At 42.4% G+C, this 18,505-nt stretch overlaps 1 long non-coding RNA gene across 4 annotated transcripts in view; it reads left to right on the forward strand.

Moving 5' to 3' along the window:
- The window catches only part of LOC138743981 (uncharacterized), a 110,114-nt gene extending 92,192 nt beyond the window's left edge, over positions 1–17,922 (forward strand). For all 4 annotated transcript variants that reach the window (XR_011345154.1, XR_011345156.1, XR_011345155.1 and 1 more), the window contains one exon: positions 17,756–17,922. This is a non-coding gene — a long non-coding RNA (uncharacterized lncRNA). The remainder of the gene's footprint in view (positions 1–17,755) is intronic.
- Positions 17,923–18,505: the final 583 nt, after the last annotated feature.

The following is an 18,505-nucleotide window of genomic DNA, read 5'->3' on the forward strand; positions in this document are numbered from 1 at the left end:
ATGAATGTTGAGGATGGAGCGGAGACAGCGCTGATGGAAGCGTTCTAGGAGCCGTAGGTGATGCCGGTAGAGGACCCATGATTCGGACCCGAACAGGAGCGTGGGTATGACAACGGCTTTGTACATGCTGATCTTTGTGTGTTTCTTCAGGTGGTTGTTTTTCCAGACTCTTTTTTGTAGTCTTCCAAAGGCGCTATTTGCCTTGGCGAGTATGTTGTCTATCTCTTTGTCGATCCTTGCATCAGATGAAATGGTGCAGCCGAGGTAGGTAAACTGGTTGACCGTTTTGAGTTTGGACCGTTTGGAGATGTGGGGGGGCTGGTGGTCCTGGTGGGGAACTGGCTGATGGAGGACCTCAGTTTTCTTCAGGCTGACTTCCAGGTCAAACATTTTGGCAGTTTCCGCAAAACAGGACACATTACGCTGGAGAGCTGGCTTTGAATGGGCAACTAAAGCGGCATCATCTGCAAAGAGTAGTTCACGGACAAGTTGCTCTTATGTCTTGGTGTGAACTTGCAGGCGCCTCAGATTGAAGAGACTGCCATCCGTGCGGTACCGGATGTAAACAGCGTCTTCATTGGCTTGTTTCAGCATCATGCTGAAGAAGATAGTAAAGAGGGTTGGTGCGAGGACGCAGCCTTGCTTCACGCTGTTGTCAATCGAGAAGGGTTCGGAGAGCTCATTGCTGTATCTGACCCGACCTTGTTGGTTCTCATGCAGTTGGATAACCACAGCTCTAACTATGACAATTGTAAGCTCCTGATAAAGGTAAATAGACCTGCATTTATCTGTCAGGTACTCCAGCTCAGAAGAACAATGACTGTCTGTAATTTTTGCATTAGTGCACCAATTGTTAAGTACATATATGCATAACCCCCTGTATGTGTTTGGTCCTCAGTGAGGGATGCAGGAGGCCAGAGCCACTAAATAGCCAAACACTTTATGAAATAAAAGTAAACGCAATAAACCGCAAGTTCTGGGGAGGGGAAACAACCATTCCACCCTCGACTGGGGTTTTATCAGTTTCTCCCTCCCACATGCACAGCTCTCGTAGAGAGAGAATGTGACGCCAATTTCTCCAGTATTCTTTCCCCTCTGACAAAAGCAGATACGACCGGGGCTCGTTGCAAGCTTTCTTTACCAATGCCAAATGGTTGTATCCTTTGGGAGTTTGTATCCGGCAGTCTCACCCTCACAGAGTGGGGGAAGGGGTTTGCTCATCTTGTTATAATGCTTCTTTTGTAGGGCGCGTTTATGCAATAACTGGGAATGGATTGTGTCAGAGTTGGTGGGAGCAGGCTTCAACATTTCCTTAAGGTTTGGCAGCGTTTTTCTGGTTTGCCAAGATATGAGCTGCTGCACCGGTGAGCCCAGGATGTTGTCTCTGGCCACTTTTTAAGATACAATAGGTCCAGGAATATATCTGATTTGACCCTAAGTGATCTTTCCATAACATTCTTTGTGCTGAGGACTTCTCTCTCTGCTCGCCCATTTGATTGAGGAAATTCCGAGCTGCTCGTGATGTGTTGGAAGTCCCAGGCACTTGCGAAGTCTCTGAATTTCTGGCTGGTAAATTGTTCGCCGTTGTCAGACAGCACTGTTGGTGGCAATCCGTGAATGGAGAAGTGGTATTTCAGCTTTTTGATCACTGCCGATGACAATGTCTCCGTGAGGAGGTCTATCTCCAACCAGCTGGAGTAGGAATCTACTAACACCAAGTATTGTTTGTTCCACTCGAAGATATCCGTTGCCACAGTGCACCACGGCAGGTACGGCTGAAAGGGTTCTTTGACATGGTGGGTTTTGGTACTGTGGCAGACTGCACAGCCGTGAACCTGTCTGCATCCATACCAGGCCAGTATACAAGATCCTGGCACATCGCTTAGCTTCCTCGATGCTGAGAAGTCCCCTGTGGAGGATTGGTGTATATGTAGCGCGGAATGATGCTGGGATGATTGGTCTTAGGCCTTTCATTATTATGTCTTCATCGTAGATCAGTTTGTCCCTGAACATGAAGTAAGGTTGAACTTCACATGGCAGATTCCTTCGTTTTGCAGGCCATCCTGCCTGTATGAAAGTGAGTAGTGTTGTCGACACCCGGTCATCTACAGTATGTTTTATTCACTCTTCTTGTCTGGAGGCTAAAATGGGGTGTATTTCCATGACATCATACGTGTCGAGCTCACCCAGAAGACGTGCTGTACTGGTGATGGGTGCCCTGGATAATATGTCGGCCAGGTGCATTTCCTTCCCTGTCTTGTAAAGTTCTATTTTTGCAGTCGGAGCATCATTCTCTGGAGCCTCGCCAGGGCGGAGTAAATGGATTTATTGATAATGGATATTAGCGGCAGGTGGTCTGTCTCGGTCTCCCATAAACATAGTCATTGAATTTTGTGCACGTGAAGACTACTGTCAGTAGTTCCTTTTCAATTTGTGCGTAATGCATTTCTGTATCCGTTAGTTACCTTGATGCATAGGCAACAAGCTTACCATCTTGTAGCCAGGCCGCTCCTAGACCATATTGGGATGTATTGCATGTCAATAGTACTGATGTCGTAATATGCTAAGACTGGTAGAGTCACCAATGTGCTTCTTGAGTCCTTCAAACGCTTTTTGGTGGGCACTGTCCATTCTGTGTCTTTATGGGTGAACTGTCATAGTGGCATGGTCCATTCACTGGCATTTGGAATGAATTTGCCCAAGTAGTTTGCCATGCCTAGAAATCTTTGGAATGATGTGACATCGTTAACAGCTCTAGTCTTGGACGGATCTGCTTTGAAGCCATCTTTTGCGAATATGTGGCCCACATATGCTACTTGATCCACTCTGAACCAGCACTTAATACCGTTCAGACGTAGATGTACTTTTTTTGCTTTGTCCAGTACCCTTTTTAGGTCGCCATCGTGCTCCTCTGTGGTCTTGGCTCCTACTAGGATGTCGTCCATGATGATTGCGCATGGATACCCGGCAAATATCTGTTCCAAGGATCTTTGGAACACCTCATTGGCTGAATGGATGCCGAATGGCATCCTCAGAAATATGTACCATCTGAAAGCGTTGCCGAAAGTTGTTAGTAGGGAAGATTGGTGGTCTAGTGTTATCTGCCAGAATGAACTCCTTGTGTCTAGAATGGAAAAGACCGTGGCTCCTGTCATCTGAGAGGTCACTTCCTCCACCGTCCACATCAGATGGTGCGGCCTTTTGAGTGCTGTGTTTAAGTCTATTGGATTTATGCAAATTTTTACTGCCTTGGCGGCATTTTTCTTTTTCGCCACCACCATGGATGAGACCCATTCAGTGGTGTCCTCTAATTGTTGCATTCTGTCTAGCTCCTATTTGACCAGTTCCTTCATGGCAACTGAGATCCAGCGAGTGGGTCGCACAACTGGGTCGATGCGCATACTATAGGTGACTGGCAATTTGTCTAACTTGATGGCAAATAGCTCTTTGTATTCTGAGAGTATTGCTTCTGTGAAATTGTCGGGCGAAATAGTTACTTGGTGTACATCCACTCCAAAGGTGACCAAACCTAAGTCTATGCATGCTTTTATTCCCCACTAGTGGAAGTAGGTCCTCTTTGACTCCATAGAAGGTGAGTGAGTGTGTATATCCCTGTGCAGAGCACAGCAGTTGCACCATCCCTAGTGGGTGTATTCTACTGCCTCCATATGCCACCAAGCTTGAAGTGCTGCGCTTAGATTTCTTTATATTTGATTTCTGTTGAACTCCTTCAATGGTAAAATGTTGCATCTGGCACTATTTTCATTTCTGCCGTTGCGCCGTTCACTGTCATGGTGACGAAGGCTTCACCATTTCTTGAGTGTGGACCACCTCAGATTTTTGCAGTTGCCTGGTGTTAGGTTGTCGATATTGAACTCCTCTTCGGATGACTCGTCTTCTTTAGTCACTTGGTCCACCGGTCTCTGATTTCTTTCTCGTGTCCTCGTTCTTCGAGTGCTCCTGTGCACTTGCGCAAATGGTTCCAGAGCAGGCAGTTCCTGCACTGCCTTCCCTGGGCTTGGCATTCCTCCTTTTTGTGGATGTATTTATAACAGCAGTTCCTTTTTTTTTTCGTGCAGATATTTTTATTTATTGTTGCAAGGTGGTTTATATGAATGTTTACATTGTTTTTTTTAAATTTTTTTATTTTTCACACCATAAATCACATTAGCCATGATATACACTATTTCTTTTTCACACATATACAGTGACTTTTTCTCCCCCCCCTCCCTCCTCCCAAGCCACCCCCCCACCCCCCCCCCCTCATCCATTTTAGGTATACAATCTAGGTTGCATTAAGCCAGTCAGACAATGTTGTCATTCAACAAAAATACACCAGAAATTCTACTGAGTCCATTCTTTTCTTTCCTTCTCCTTCCATCAACTTAGGTAATGTTTGTCCCCGGTAGGTTTTCGCTATTGTATTTAATGTAAGGCTCCTATACTTGTTCGAATATTTCAATATTATTTCTTAACCTATATGTTATTTTTTCTAATGGAATACATTTATTCATTTAAATTTAGTAGTTTCTTCCTTTTAATTTGGTTATGTATTCCATTAATATTTAAAGTCATATAGTTCAGCGTAGCCCTTTTATATTTTGTTTATCTTCTCTTTCCGTTTTTCCATCATTACCTTTCCTCCTTTTCCATTTCTGTTTTCTTATTTAACAGCAGTTCCTGAAGATGAACACCTCTGTGGGGCATCCTCGTTGACAGATCTGCGCACCACTATCCTGCCACCAGCTGTTGCTGGACGAGGGCATCCGGTGGCTGCTGCTTTGGCTGGGTTCTTGGCATCAGGAGGTGCTTGGCACCATGTCTCTGTAGTGGCTGCCGCTGGGTGTGGCTTGGACCATGTCTACATCTGCTGCCTTCTCTGAGGGTGCCACCAGGCACCTGTTGTTGGCCCTCTGCCCCTTCATAAGTTAAGCACTTGTCTATGGCTATAGGTAGTGTTAATTCACTGTCTTGTAGCAGCAATTTTCTCATTGTGCTGTTGAGCACGCCACACAGTATGCGGTCCTTTATCAGGTCAGTGTGCCAAACCTGCAGGTCTTGGCCTTCACCCTGTGTGCACACATGAAAGACTGTATAGGTTCTCCTACTTCCTGGACCCTTCTATAAAACATCAGGCATTCCATGGTGATGTTAACCTGTGGGCTGCACATTTCCTGGAACTTTTGTTTCAGACATTCTGGATCCTCCCTGGATTCCGCCACCTGAACTATTTGATTCCCATCTCTAATCTTGGGTGCATCTATAAACGCTCGCTCCCTCTCGATGGCCTCTGGGCCAGCCAAGTTGAGCAGAATATAGGCTTTTATGCACGGCAGCTTGTCCGAGTTCATGGCTGTGATAAAGGTGTCATATTCCGGTTCAGAAATCCTCCAATTCTCGGCCATGTTGCCCTCGAGTGACAACAGGTCAGGGTGTCTACATCCGCTAGGCATAGTGGTTGGGAAAATGTGGTTGTTCTTCAGTGCCTGATCTGTTCATAAAATTAAGCCCAAACTTTTGACAGACACTGAGGCTGTCAAGTACAAGAAAATGTAATGAATGTAATTAAAGTAGATTTAATCAAGTCCTTGGGGAAGGAGGTTCTTCTTAAGATTATATGATTTTCATACCTCTATCTTCAACTCTTAATTGATGTGAGTAAGGAATCAGTTGTGGTTCTTTTCCCTGCCTGTGAGTTGCCGTGTTCCAGTATGTAGTCCCTCTCCAGAGAGTTGAGGCAAGGACCTGGATGACACTGTAAGTCCTTCAGATACACCATTGAACAAAGTCCTTATGTCGTCTTCTTTCAGGATGTAAAAAAAATACGATACTATTTCAAGTTTGAGCATGAGAAGTTATTTATGGTGACCTGGTCTATACTTATTAACATTTCCAAAAAACAAGTGATTAGATGAGAAGTCCGTATCCAAGACACACATTTAATGTGCACTGTAAATGAATGTTATCTGAAACTCAATCGCAGATTGCAATCAACTTCATTGAGGCTGTGTAATGAACTTCCAGCCAAGTGTTTCCATACGTCTGGATTCATGTGCACCAAGGCTGATGCACACATGCAATGATATAAATTGCAATCATGCACAAAATGCTCTGAGGCAATTAAGGCCCATACATTATGCAAGCCTCTCGCTCCAAACCATACCTTAATTGTCTTGGAGTAAGTGCTTAAAAAAAAGTAAAAACACAGAAAATTAAAGTATTACCTTGAGGAAGGCTCAGGCCCAAAACATCAGTAACATTTATTTACCTCCGATGGATGTTGCGAGACCTCCAGAGTTGCTCCAGCTTTTTTGTCTTTTTACTACAATCACAGCATCTGCAGACTTCAGTGTTGACCAGCAAGCATCCATTCACACTCACCTCTTTTTATTCTCCCCATAGTCGCATCATCCCTAACTTGCCCCTGTGTTCATCAACTACTATCCAGCTTATCTGTGCATTGTCTGGGAGATCGAGGAATCTACCTTCTTGCGGAACTTTGTTTAACTATATCACTTGGTTCTTTTTTCCACCATCCCTTATTCAACCCTGTCCCCACATCTCTTTTATCTTGTCTCTGATGGCAACTTTACCCTCAATGGCCCTTAGCCTGATTGCTTACCTGACTCCATATGGCCTCATCTTCTGATGCTGCATTCCACACAACCCTTCTCTTCTCCTGATGGTTCTCCTTCATGTGATACTGCTCATTTCTATAGGGATACATCAACTAAACACAGGACTTCTTTCTAACCAAATCTTTCTTGATTCTGCCTCCATGGAAACATTGGATAGAATGTGTTTGGGATAATTCACATGAGGGAGATGAAGAAAGTCTGTTATATCAGGTGTGGATACATTTTGGCTGTCTAGATAGAAGACCAGTTCTTGTTCAAAACTAATGTGGTTCTCAAATTCAGTGTCATTTTCTCATGCAAAGGACCAGGAGGATACTTCATGCTTGATTCAACCTGAACTAGTACATGAAAGCAAATAAAAGAAAATTAAACAAAATTACTATCCTACATTTGGTTTCTCTCAATGAAGGCCCATGACTTCATTCAAATGAATTGGGTTGCTGCTTGCATTCTAGCTTTGAGCTGTATACAGCCCAAGGGCCAGATGTGAAGTGCATCAGCTGCTCCTGGACTCAATGGTGAGCCCAGCAGTAAAATGAGAGGTTGAATGCACCCAGCATTAACCACCAGCTTCCTCCTTCCATTGGAACCGCTGCCCACATCTTAGCCCTCTCCAGCCTTTCACGATAATTCTGATCATCGTGGAAACTTACTCATGATATTTTGGATGATTCCTGTATATTATTTCACTGTCCACACATTCAGAGGGGTTTCATTGGAAATGCAATGGGACATACTGTAATATAAAAGAAACACATCAGACAAATACAAATGTTTCCTTTCTTTAAATAAATATTTTGAATAAATTGTGTCTCATGGGCTCAATTTTTCTTGAGCTTGGGCCCATTAATGAATATCCATCTGAATAAATTTGATACTGGAAAACAGATATACAGAACAGAAACAGGCCTTTAGGCTCAACTAATTCATACTGACCGGGGTACCTCCCTGATCTAGTCCCATTTGTATATTTTGCTGATATCCCTCTAAATCCCTATCCATGTACATGTGCAAACATTGTAGCCATACCTCCTACCTCTAATACTTTCTCTGGCAGTTTATACCCACCACCTTCTGTGTGAACAACTTGCTTCATAGGTCCACTTTAAATCCTTCCCTTCTCATCTTAAACTTTTGCCACCTACCTTGGGAATCTCTCCTTATAACTTGAGCTCTTCAGTCCTGAGCATGTCCTCCTGACAATTTTCTGCACTCTTTCAGCTTAATGACATACTTCCTAAAACTGTGCAGAATATTCCTAAGCACTGACTCACCAATGTTTTGTTCAGCTGCAATGTGACATCCTAACCTTTGTATTCATTATCCCAGTTGATGAAGCATTTTGTTTTTAGAGATACAGCCCACAAGCCCATGCTGCCCAAATGCACTCGTTACATACAAACCCCGTAAGTTTTTGGAGGGTGGGAGGAAATCAAAGCACCCAAACTGGTGGAAACCCACACAAACATGGGGAGAACATCCAAACTCTTATAGACAACGCCAAATTCGAGCCTGGGTCATTGGGGGCTGTAATATCATTGCACGATCTGTTATGCCAGATGTGGCCAAACCTTGGCTCTTTGACATGAAATGTGTGGCTCATGAAGGTATTTTGGCTGTCTAATGTTAGTGGGCATAGATTACCTTAACCACTGATCTCACTGATAAGCCAAGCAGGTTCAACAGGCCAGATGGCCTACTCCTGCTCCTGTTTCTTATGTTCTTGTGTAAATATGTGAGTAGCATTACAATCTAAGCCATGACAATAACAAAGTTTTATCTTTAGAATGAATTGACCTTTAATCAAAATAAAAATGTATTTTGCTTCCCTTCTATTTGTAGCATTCTTCCAATATTTGGGCATCTCCCCATATATGTGTCTTTTGTCAAAGAGAAATGTAATTGTAGATCTCTGAACAATGATTGAGCAATGAGGGGACCCACTAAGTTCTGAGGAATGGTGCAGCACTGGAACTTTTGATAGAAATTGAGAATTCTAGTTATTCCTTGGTCAGTTATGATCATATTGAGGGCAGGTCTGAGGGGCCTGGTGCCCTCCTGATCCTAGTTTCAGGTGTTCTTGCACATCAATATGATAGAAAGACACTGGATAGCACAGTGATCCAAATAGAGGAGCTGCTACCTCAGTATGAGGTTTGATTCTGATTTCAGGTGCTCTCTATGTGGAGTTGTCATGTTCTTCCTGTGCCCTCATAGGTTTCTTCCAAGTACTTGGTTTCCTACCACATTCCCCAAGACCTCCAGATTGGTATGCTAAATTTGCTACTGTTTACTGCTCTGCATGTGCAGGTAAGTGGTAGGATCTAGGGGGAGTCGATAGGAATATGGGAAGAATAGTATTCATGTAAATAGGGTCAACTTGAGGGTCAGCATTGTCCCAGTGGGCTGAAGAGTCTATTTCCATGTTGTATCTCTCTATGTTTCATGCTCTACCCTTGGCTCTTTGAGACCATGCTTACTCTTTCTTGAGCAATACAATTGTTCCCATTCTCCCCTTCTTTCCTTGAGGATGTAAGCTTTTTCATGCACTTCTCTTTTGAAAGCCCTGGTTAACTATGTTGGCAATAATTTCCAAATCATAACCACCCAATTAATATAAGTCTGTCATGCACTTAATCTATGATCCCTAATCCTTCAACCATGTGGCATTGAGAACAGCTTTTCTCCACATGTGGTAAGGAAGCTGCCCTTACTAGGAGTCAGCACCCTTCTGTGTAATTGGATCCTGGACTTCCTCATCAAAAGACCAAAATCTGTCCGGATCAGTAGCAGAATATCGAGCATCATCACGCTGAGGACTGGCACATCTCAGGGCTATGTTCTCGGCCCGTTCCTATTCATGCTACTGATCCATGACTGTGTTGCCAGATCCAGCTCCAACAGTGTCATCACGTTTGCAGATGACACGACTGTAGTCGGCCTCATCAGCAACAACGAGAAGAGGTGGAAAGCTTTATGAAATGGTGTGAGAGTCTCAACATGGACAAGACAAAGGTGGTGATCATGGACTTCAGGAGGACCAGGAACGACCACCCTCCACTACACATCAATAACTCTGTAGTAGAGAGATTAGAGAGGACCAAGTTCCATGGAGTTCACTGAACTTGTAGCCTACTGTAGACACTCAACACCTCCTCACTTATCAGAAAGGCACTACAGCGTCAGGAAGGCTACTGGCTACCATTATGTCAACCTTCTGCAGGAACTCTATCAAGAGCATCCTGGTTGGCTGCATCATAGTGTGGAACAGTTACTGCAGAGAAATGAATCAGAGGTCAACCCTCAAGACAGTAAGAGTGATAGAGATGATCACTGGAGTCTATCTCCACCCCCCCCCCCCCGCCCCCCATTTACATGATCTAATGGGATTGTTATCTGAAGAGGGCGTGCAAAATCAATGAGCACTCTTCCACTCTACACACATCTTTCAGCTGCTCCCATCAGGGAAGAGGTACAGGTGTGTTAGATCCAGCACCGCCACGCTGAGGAACATCTTCTTCCCATGGGCAGTGAGAATGATGAATGACCAAAGAACTGCTCACACTAACCATATGTGTCTCTCACATGTATAAAACAATAATATTTTGTTATTTGTATAGATTGAATACTTGTCCTGCATGTGTATTGTTTGCTGTATGTGTGTAATGTCGGGTTGTATGTCTGCCTGTTTTGCACTGAGGACCAGAGAATGTTGTTTCATTTGATTGTACTTGTGCGATCAGATGACAATAGACTTGACTTGATATATACCCTGTCTAAATAATCTTGTTTATTGCTGCTAAATCTCCTTTCAATGCCATCTGCTCTAGCCTCAGATTGTAGTTGAAATCCCTCTCTGATCTAGAGAGAAAATGGATTACAGATATAGAACACTGGAAGAACTCAGTGGGTCAGGCAGTATCTGAGTAAGTTGTTTTGCATCACGAGCCTGCATCAGGACTCATGGGAACAGAAATGATTATTGGTATATTGCAGCAAATTGTGGATGGGATATAGGCTGGTGGTTGGAAAGTGATAGGTGGAGCCAGATGGGGAAGCGAAGCTAGGTAGATGGTGTGAAAGGCCCGTTTTTGATTTCATTGTGTGGCAGCTGGATCATTGAGCCAGCCTAGAGGTGGATGCAGGTGGGGAAAGGACAGTGGGCAGATGGAACAGGCAGGAGAAGGGGTCGGAGTGGAGGCTTGGAGGGGATAGGTGGAAGCAGATGGAGAGGGAATGATGGATCGATTGAACCAGGTGGGGAGAGGGTGGCAGGGAATGGACAGTGGGCAGATGGAATCAGATGGGGGAGGGGATGGGGAAGATGAACAAAGGGAGAACAAAACTAGACAATCAGACAAGTGGGTGTGGGAGGAGAGCACCAGAGCTGTTGGTTTATTATCCCCCTCTGACATGGACCCATTTAAGAAATCATTTACTACACACTCTTCAGGACTTTTACATTTTCTCTGAAGTGTTAGGGCCAGGATTGAACACATTACTCGTTACGGTCGAACCAGTTTTTTTTAGTAGGTTCAACATTACCTCTGTCGAATTTGTATTCTGTTCTGTAACTGGAGGAGATTTGCCTGAGATGGTCCATATTCAGGATAAGAGCAATTATTGACCTTTCCACCGTTAATTCAGTGATAAATTTGGCTTTCCTTCAACAAGCACCAAGATAAAGCCAGCTCTAGGGCCTCCCACGAACAAGTTTGCATGATTGAAGATCCACTTCTTTTTTCAAAGGAGCCGGAGAAATAAAAGAATAAAAACTGTTTGAATATTGAGATTAGCATAGAATGGGCTAGCTTATGCCCTCCTGTAATTTGTTATATTAAAGAAGAATTTACACTTTTATTAGTTCTGTTATTAATGGGAATCAGTGTCATGCGATAAAGGGCATGTTTATTTCATACTGAGATAGATTCAGTTGATTATTATTGGCCTGGTCATTTAAAGGCAAAGAAGTTTGATGTGTTGTGAAGTTTTTTGGAAGGATACAGATTGAAAGATTAGTATTGAAAGATTATTCCTTTATTTGAAGATGGGAAAAATGAATTATGACAATGGTAACAAAACTAGATATATTACACAGCCTCTTGCTAGAGTTCACTGTGTGATGGTCATCCTGATGCTCTCCTCCATGTACATGTGCCTTCAGAGAGCAGCTTGAGGCTGTTTCCTCAGGCAAGCTCATATCCAGGTCTCTTTGAATAGCAAACCCTTGCAACATCCTGCAGATTACCATACGTAAAGGACAGGCAAGCTGGAACTTGCTTCATTGGAGTAAAATCAGACAAAGTATAAAACAGATGTCAGACCCAAGCCTGTCTCAATCCCATTTGACAGGCTCAGTTGAAACATGGATTCTTGTTCACTCAAACTGACTGACCTCATTAGCAATTTGACTGGTTAACATTTGCTGCTTTTCGATAATGCTCTATGGCACAACTTCTTTTAATTGTTTTTTTTTAGTATATTACTTGGAAATTACAATGAGAAAACTAACATCTTGGCCTGTTTGTGTTGGTTTTTATCCACCAGACAAGCAGCTAATCCTATGTTTTGGCTCGGTTCCCATATTGCTTTGGTTCTTTTTCTTCCAGCCAGCCACCCAACCTTTATAAAAGTCCTAACGTGGTGCCTGTTTTAGTCACTAGTTCAAAAGGCTCACAACTGTATTCAACAGTAATACAGTCAGTTTCCTGTCCAGATCTAATGCATTTAATCTTAGCTGCCTGTGTGCTGGAACTCTTAATCACTCTTTGGCTTGCCTTCGTGGACGAAGATTTATGGAGGGGTAATGTCCACGTCAGCTGCAGGCTCATTTGTGGCTGACAAGTCCGATGTGGGACAGGCAGACACGGATGCAACGGTTGCAAGGGAAAATTGGTTGGTTGGGGTTGGGTGTTGGGTTTTTCCTCTTTTGTCTTTTGTCAGTGAGGTGGGCTCTGCGGTCTTCTTCAAAGGTGGTTGCTGCCCGCCGAACTGTGAGGCGCCAAGATGCACGGTTTGAGGCGAGATCAGCCCACTGGCGGTGGTCAATGTGGCAGGCACCAAGAGCTTTCTTTAGGCAGTCTTTGTACCTCTTCTTTGTTGCACCTCTGTCTCGGTGGCCAGTGGAGAGCTCGCCATATAACACTGTCTAGAGAAGGCGATGGTCCTCCATTCTGGAGACGTGACCCACCCAGCACAGTTGGGTTTTCAGCAGCGTGGATTCGATGCTGTCGGCCTCTGCCATCTCGAGTACTTCGATGTTGGAGATGAAGTCGCTCCAATGAATGTTGAGGATGGAGCGGAGACAACGCTGGTGGAAGCGTTCTAGGAGCCGTAGGTGATGCCGGTAGAGGACCCATGATTAGGAGCCGAACAGGAGTGTGGATATGACAACGGCTCTGTATACGCTAATCTTTGTGAGGGTTTTCAGTTGGTTGTTTTTCCAGACTCTTTTGTGTAGTCTTCCAAAGGCGCTATTTGCCTTGGCGAGTCTGTTGTCTATCTCGTTGTCAATCCTTGCATCCGATGAAATGGTGCAGCCGAGATAGGTAAATTGGTTGACCATTTTGAGTTTTGTGTGCCCGATGGAGGGGAGCTGGCTGATGGAGGACCTCAGTTTTCTTCAGGCTGACTTCCAGGCCAAACATTTTGGCAGTTTCCGCAAAACAGGACGTCAAGCGCTGAAGAGCTGGCTCTGAATGGGCAACTAAAGCGGCATCATCTGCAAAGAGTAGTTCACGGACAAGCTGCTCTTGTGTCTTGGTGTGAGCTTGCAGGCGCCTCAGATTGAAGAGACTGCCATCCGTGCAGTACCGGATGTAAACAGTGTCTTCATTGTTGAGGTTTTTCATGGCTTGTTTCAGCATCATGCTGAAGAAGATTGAAAAGAGGGTTAGCCCTCGCAAACTGCCGTGTTAAATGGGGTTAATTGGGCAGTTTGCCCGGTTGACACTCCAGTTACGTAGCAGTTAGAAAGGGTCCAACCCAGTCAACCCTGTCGGAATCCAACCGGGTCCTTGACCTACCTCAGAGGTCATCAAGGAACCCAGTTAAACTTGCCTTGGAAACAGGAAAATGTCCAATATGCTTATTCTGGTGACGTCAGCGCATGCTTGTATCACTGGACAGCCAGCATCTGAACATCCGGCAGTACTTCTAGTGGGTGCGTGATGCGTCATTGCAGGGGCGGGATCCTCCTTAAAATGCCGGATTGGCGTTTATATTTTTCAATTTGAAAAGTGGTTCCAGCACCTTTGCCCCAGTAATCGCATTTAGGTCCCAGGAGGGCTACCCAGGTGCTGCAATTTAAAGGGGCTACTGAAGACGGTCTGTATTGGCCAATCCTATCCCATTCCTTCATAAGTTTAAAAAATCTCAGTCAGGTTACTCAAATATTCCTTGGTTTGATTGAAAATTAAAGAAATGAGAACTAAATATTTCAGGGTTTTCTTTTCAAAAAGTGTCCCTTCGTACCAAGCATTGCAATGAATAGATTTTGTATTTTGTCGAATGCCTCAAATTCTCTGCTCTACAATAAAACCTTATACCATCCTCAATACTTTCAAAGTATTAACAGTTATATAGATTCAAAAAGATAACTCGACTATGGCCATTCCATTACCTTTCATTTAAAATCCTAATATAATTAGTATTTATTGTGGAGCTTTGCACAGATGTGCTGCTCTTAGTGTTTGATGAATCTGAAATGTTTGAATTCCCTTCCTCTTCCACATATTACTAGTTTTAACCATTTCTTAATATTTTATTTACTACCATTACTGTATAATTTAGTGTACCTTATTTTCTGCCATCTATTTTTTAATAATTTCAATAAATTTATGCAGGTCATGCTTTAGTTCTTTGATTTGACATTTCAATTCTATCAATTAAAGATTTTGAATGTTTTATTTGAATCTTCAACAGTGCAAACAATCTGCAAGTGCTCTGTCCTTTCATATGCACGTGAACACACAGAGATGTGTTACTATTATTTCACTCTCAGTTGTACACCACATTTCAAGATTGCTTTATTGTCATGTCACTATCTGTATAAAACATAATGTAGGGCAATGTACAGATTTGGTTTCTAATCCATTGTTTCATGAAAATATTATTTCACTATTGCATTGCAAGAGTGACTGTATTAACTTCACAAAGTTATTTATTTCCTGCAGAGCATTTTGAGGCCCTGATGACAGAAAAGGCAAAATGTAAATGTCTCACCTTATGAATACAGTGAGCCACCATCTCATAGCTCTAGTGACCTGGGTTCACTCAGATCTCTGGTGTTGTCTGTGTGAAGATTTTAAGTCCCCCCGCCCCTGTAACTGCAGGGATTTATTTTGGGTGATTCGGTTTCTTCCCTCATACTAATGATTGGTGTGTTAACAAATTACATTGTTCCTGGTGTATAGGTGAATGGTAAAATATGCGGGGAGTTGATTCCACCTCCATCTTCTAAATCAAATTGAATCATGTGATGAGGGAGGAGATTGGGTAACAAAATAATTCATTAGTAATGACCGTGGTGTTGACACTGGCCAGGATTCCTTTGAATCCATCACATTACAGTCGCCATTCTGTCCTCTAGGTCATTGATATGACAGACATGGCATTGGTCATCTCTGGTCTAACATGGTTTGGGGGGTGGGGGGGGGGTGGGGCAACAATATACCCTACATCCTGTAAGAGAGAGGAAAGTATGTAAAGTGAGTTTGGCATGATTGAACAGCTGAAAATGTGTTTTATTTAGGAGAAGGAGATTCAGGTATAAGGGTAGTGATAGATTAAAATATTATAAAGTATGGAACCGTGCACGGTGCAAGGCTTGAATGGCAGTTTTTGTGAGTTGAGTTTTGATTAAGACTTAATTACCATGATCATCTATTGAGATCATCAAACTTCCTGGGAATTGTGCCCATATCTTTGAAATTTTACTCGTGGTATTAAGTCTCAGCCTTTTCCTGTCGCTGCCTTTTTCATGATGGATACTGTTAGCTTTCTAGATTCCTGAATCTCAATAACCTCTCTGCCCCTATCCACTGAGAGGTTTCCAGAGCTAAATCAGAGGATGTGTGCTCTCTGCCAGTTCCAACATGGCTGGAACCAACCTTCTCAAGGGTTCTAACTTGTTCTAGCGAAAGTGGAGGTCATGAATAGATCCTCTTCAAAAGGTGCCAATTAGCCCCTGTTAGCTTTGCACTATATGAATAAGTGCTAATGAAGTAAACAGCATGGTTGACATTGGCTTCGACTCCAGTCATGATAATTATGAAGGAGCATGAATTTCAGGTGTGACCTCCACAGGTCAAACCGGTGTGGACTACTCATACATTGCTATTCCAGCACATGTCTTTCAGCAAGATCCAATTTCTCCCCCAGAGGATTTCATTTACCTGAGGTTAAACTAATGTCATTGAGTTTTTGTTGTCCTGCAGCAACCCAAGACAAGTGTTCCAAAATTACCAGACAATTGACCCTATCATGCTCTGCAGAAGCCCTGAGTCATTTCTGATTATGAAAACAATAAGCAAGAACAAATAGGAAAAAACCTTGTCCGTTAAGTGGAATCATGCAGAAGTTTTTTTTCTACACCAATTAACCCATTCATCTGCCTATCTCAGACCCATGAGGAATGTTTTCTTTATGTGACATTCTTTGAAAGTTAGAGGAAAATTTTGGTGTGTTTATGAAGAAAATTCATTCTATTTTACTAAGTGAACATTTCTACAGCCCTGTTGTGCTTTATTCTGATGGCCTTTAGACTCAATGAACGCACAGGAACAATATTACATAATTTGTCATGGGAAAATGCTTAAAAGCTTTGTGCCATTTTTCTTAAACTAACTCATGTATTATCCAAGCCTTTTAACATTAAATGACCATGCTTTAAAGTATCCTGCTCTAACCCACTTCATGTCACCAAATTTCTAGGGAGGACACTGATACAGTACTTATCCAACTCCAAAATCTATACAAACATAATTAAGCTCACCAGTTTCAGTTATGCTCAGTTAGTTTTATACATCATCATTTAATCTGTAGAAGGAATTTATAAGAGACAGCAAAAACAATTTAGCCTCCAATTGGCACAATGCAGAATTGATTGAAGTGAGTATTTATTTTGTGGAAGGGCATTAGCTTACCATTGTTCAACTATTGCAACACAACAGTTTAAATATTGTGTCCTCTTTGGTCCAAGGACATGTTTATATTTGTACATAAACTAAGGGGCAGGAATCCATAATGATGGACCACATCAAAATTAATTCAAATGAAATTTTATTTGTTACATTTTTAAAAAAAAGGTCATTAAAATTTTTTAATGTTATGATATGGACAGATTAACATTCATTAATTATTATAGCACCTATTTTAAATACACTTATATAATCTTGTATATCTAACAAATTAGACAGTTTAGTGAATCCACTTTTGTATTATATCTGGGGCAGGCTTATTATAGTTATATGCACTCATTAGTGAAACAACTTAATAGAGAAGTTCCATATTATTGGCTGTTGTGAAATAGGTTGATCGATGCATTATCATGTGTTTTAGTAAGCAGATAAGAGTTCCAAATGAATTTAACACTAGTCATATATTTCCCTGAACATGAAATGTGGCCCTTCGGTTTAGTCCCAAAGATCAACAAACTATATGCCCCTTCTAAGTAAAAAGGTTGTCCCCAACACCTGCCATTTTTGCACGTTGCTTGATACCCCAGGGCTTCCCAGCAGCTCTCTCCAGCAGGAGCTGTCGCTGAGCTTTTAGCACCAACAAATAATTGAGATTGTCACATCTCTTGTTCATTGTTTTTCTAGCCTGGAAAAATGCAAATATTTCATTGTAGTCATTAATTTTCCCATCCTTTTCTTAAAGCATTTTGTTCGTTTGATCAGATGAAAAGGGCTGAAGGCATTATTGCAAACATGCTGGCATCCAGGTCTGCCTGTAGTGGAGAGAATCTCATCAGATAAAGTCTCAGGGAGGTCATCAATCATTGGTGCTGACAACCATTTTGCCTTCGTTTGTTACAGATGTGAACATGCTTAATTATTTGTAGTGTAATTAGTTCATGAAATGTCAGGAAATGTCAAACTGTGTTCACACTGCAGATTTCTTCAGCAAAGTGGAATGAGAGCAAGTGTCAATGGGAGACGTGCAGGACTGATGAGCAAAACCACGTCTGCAGGCAAATGAGGAGATGGCATTGAGCTGATGAAAGAGGGTCAAGAAGTACTTAGCTCTCGCCTCTGAGTGACATTTTTGAGATACAAGGGAAAAACAGGTAAGTCAATTTCGAAATTAAAATATATTTGGAAGTAAATATTTTAAATATTTTAAATCCATTTAATCAATGTTGCACCTTTTTTTTGGTCTTCTTCCAAATGTAGATGTTGTCTTTCTGGATTTAATGACTTGCCCTTACTCTTGTGCATCCAAGCTGTTCTTTTCCTTAAACAAATAGTTCAATAATAACATTGAAAAATAATGCAAGGACATGAAACTGGATGTCTGCACATATGTATGAATTGCTCCAGCTCTGGAATTTTATATAAAAAAAATCACTTGGACAGATGGGTGGAAAGTCTTTCCTCTCTAATGGCTGTTAAGTGTCTTAACTGTAATGAGTTCTGGCATTCTCAACTCAGTTTCTATTGAATTGAAGAACTCCACTCCAGACTGCCCGTAATTCAGCGTTGATTAGTTAACCTCACTCAGGTATCATAAGGATGGCATGGGGATGGAATGGCTTTTGTTGGTACAGTTGGAGAGTTCTTGTGCCAGTTCAGTCAGTGTTGAAGCTCCAGGGAATAAAAGCAAGCTTTCCATAGTTTTAACAAGAAGGATATATTCTCTTCCCT

The sequence above is a fragment of the Narcine bancroftii genome, chromosome 10, assembly GCF_036971445.1.
Source record: "Narcine bancroftii isolate sNarBan1 chromosome 10, sNarBan1.hap1, whole genome shotgun sequence".
Lineage (NCBI taxonomy): Eukaryota > Metazoa > Chordata > Chondrichthyes > Torpediniformes > Narcinidae > Narcine > Narcine bancroftii.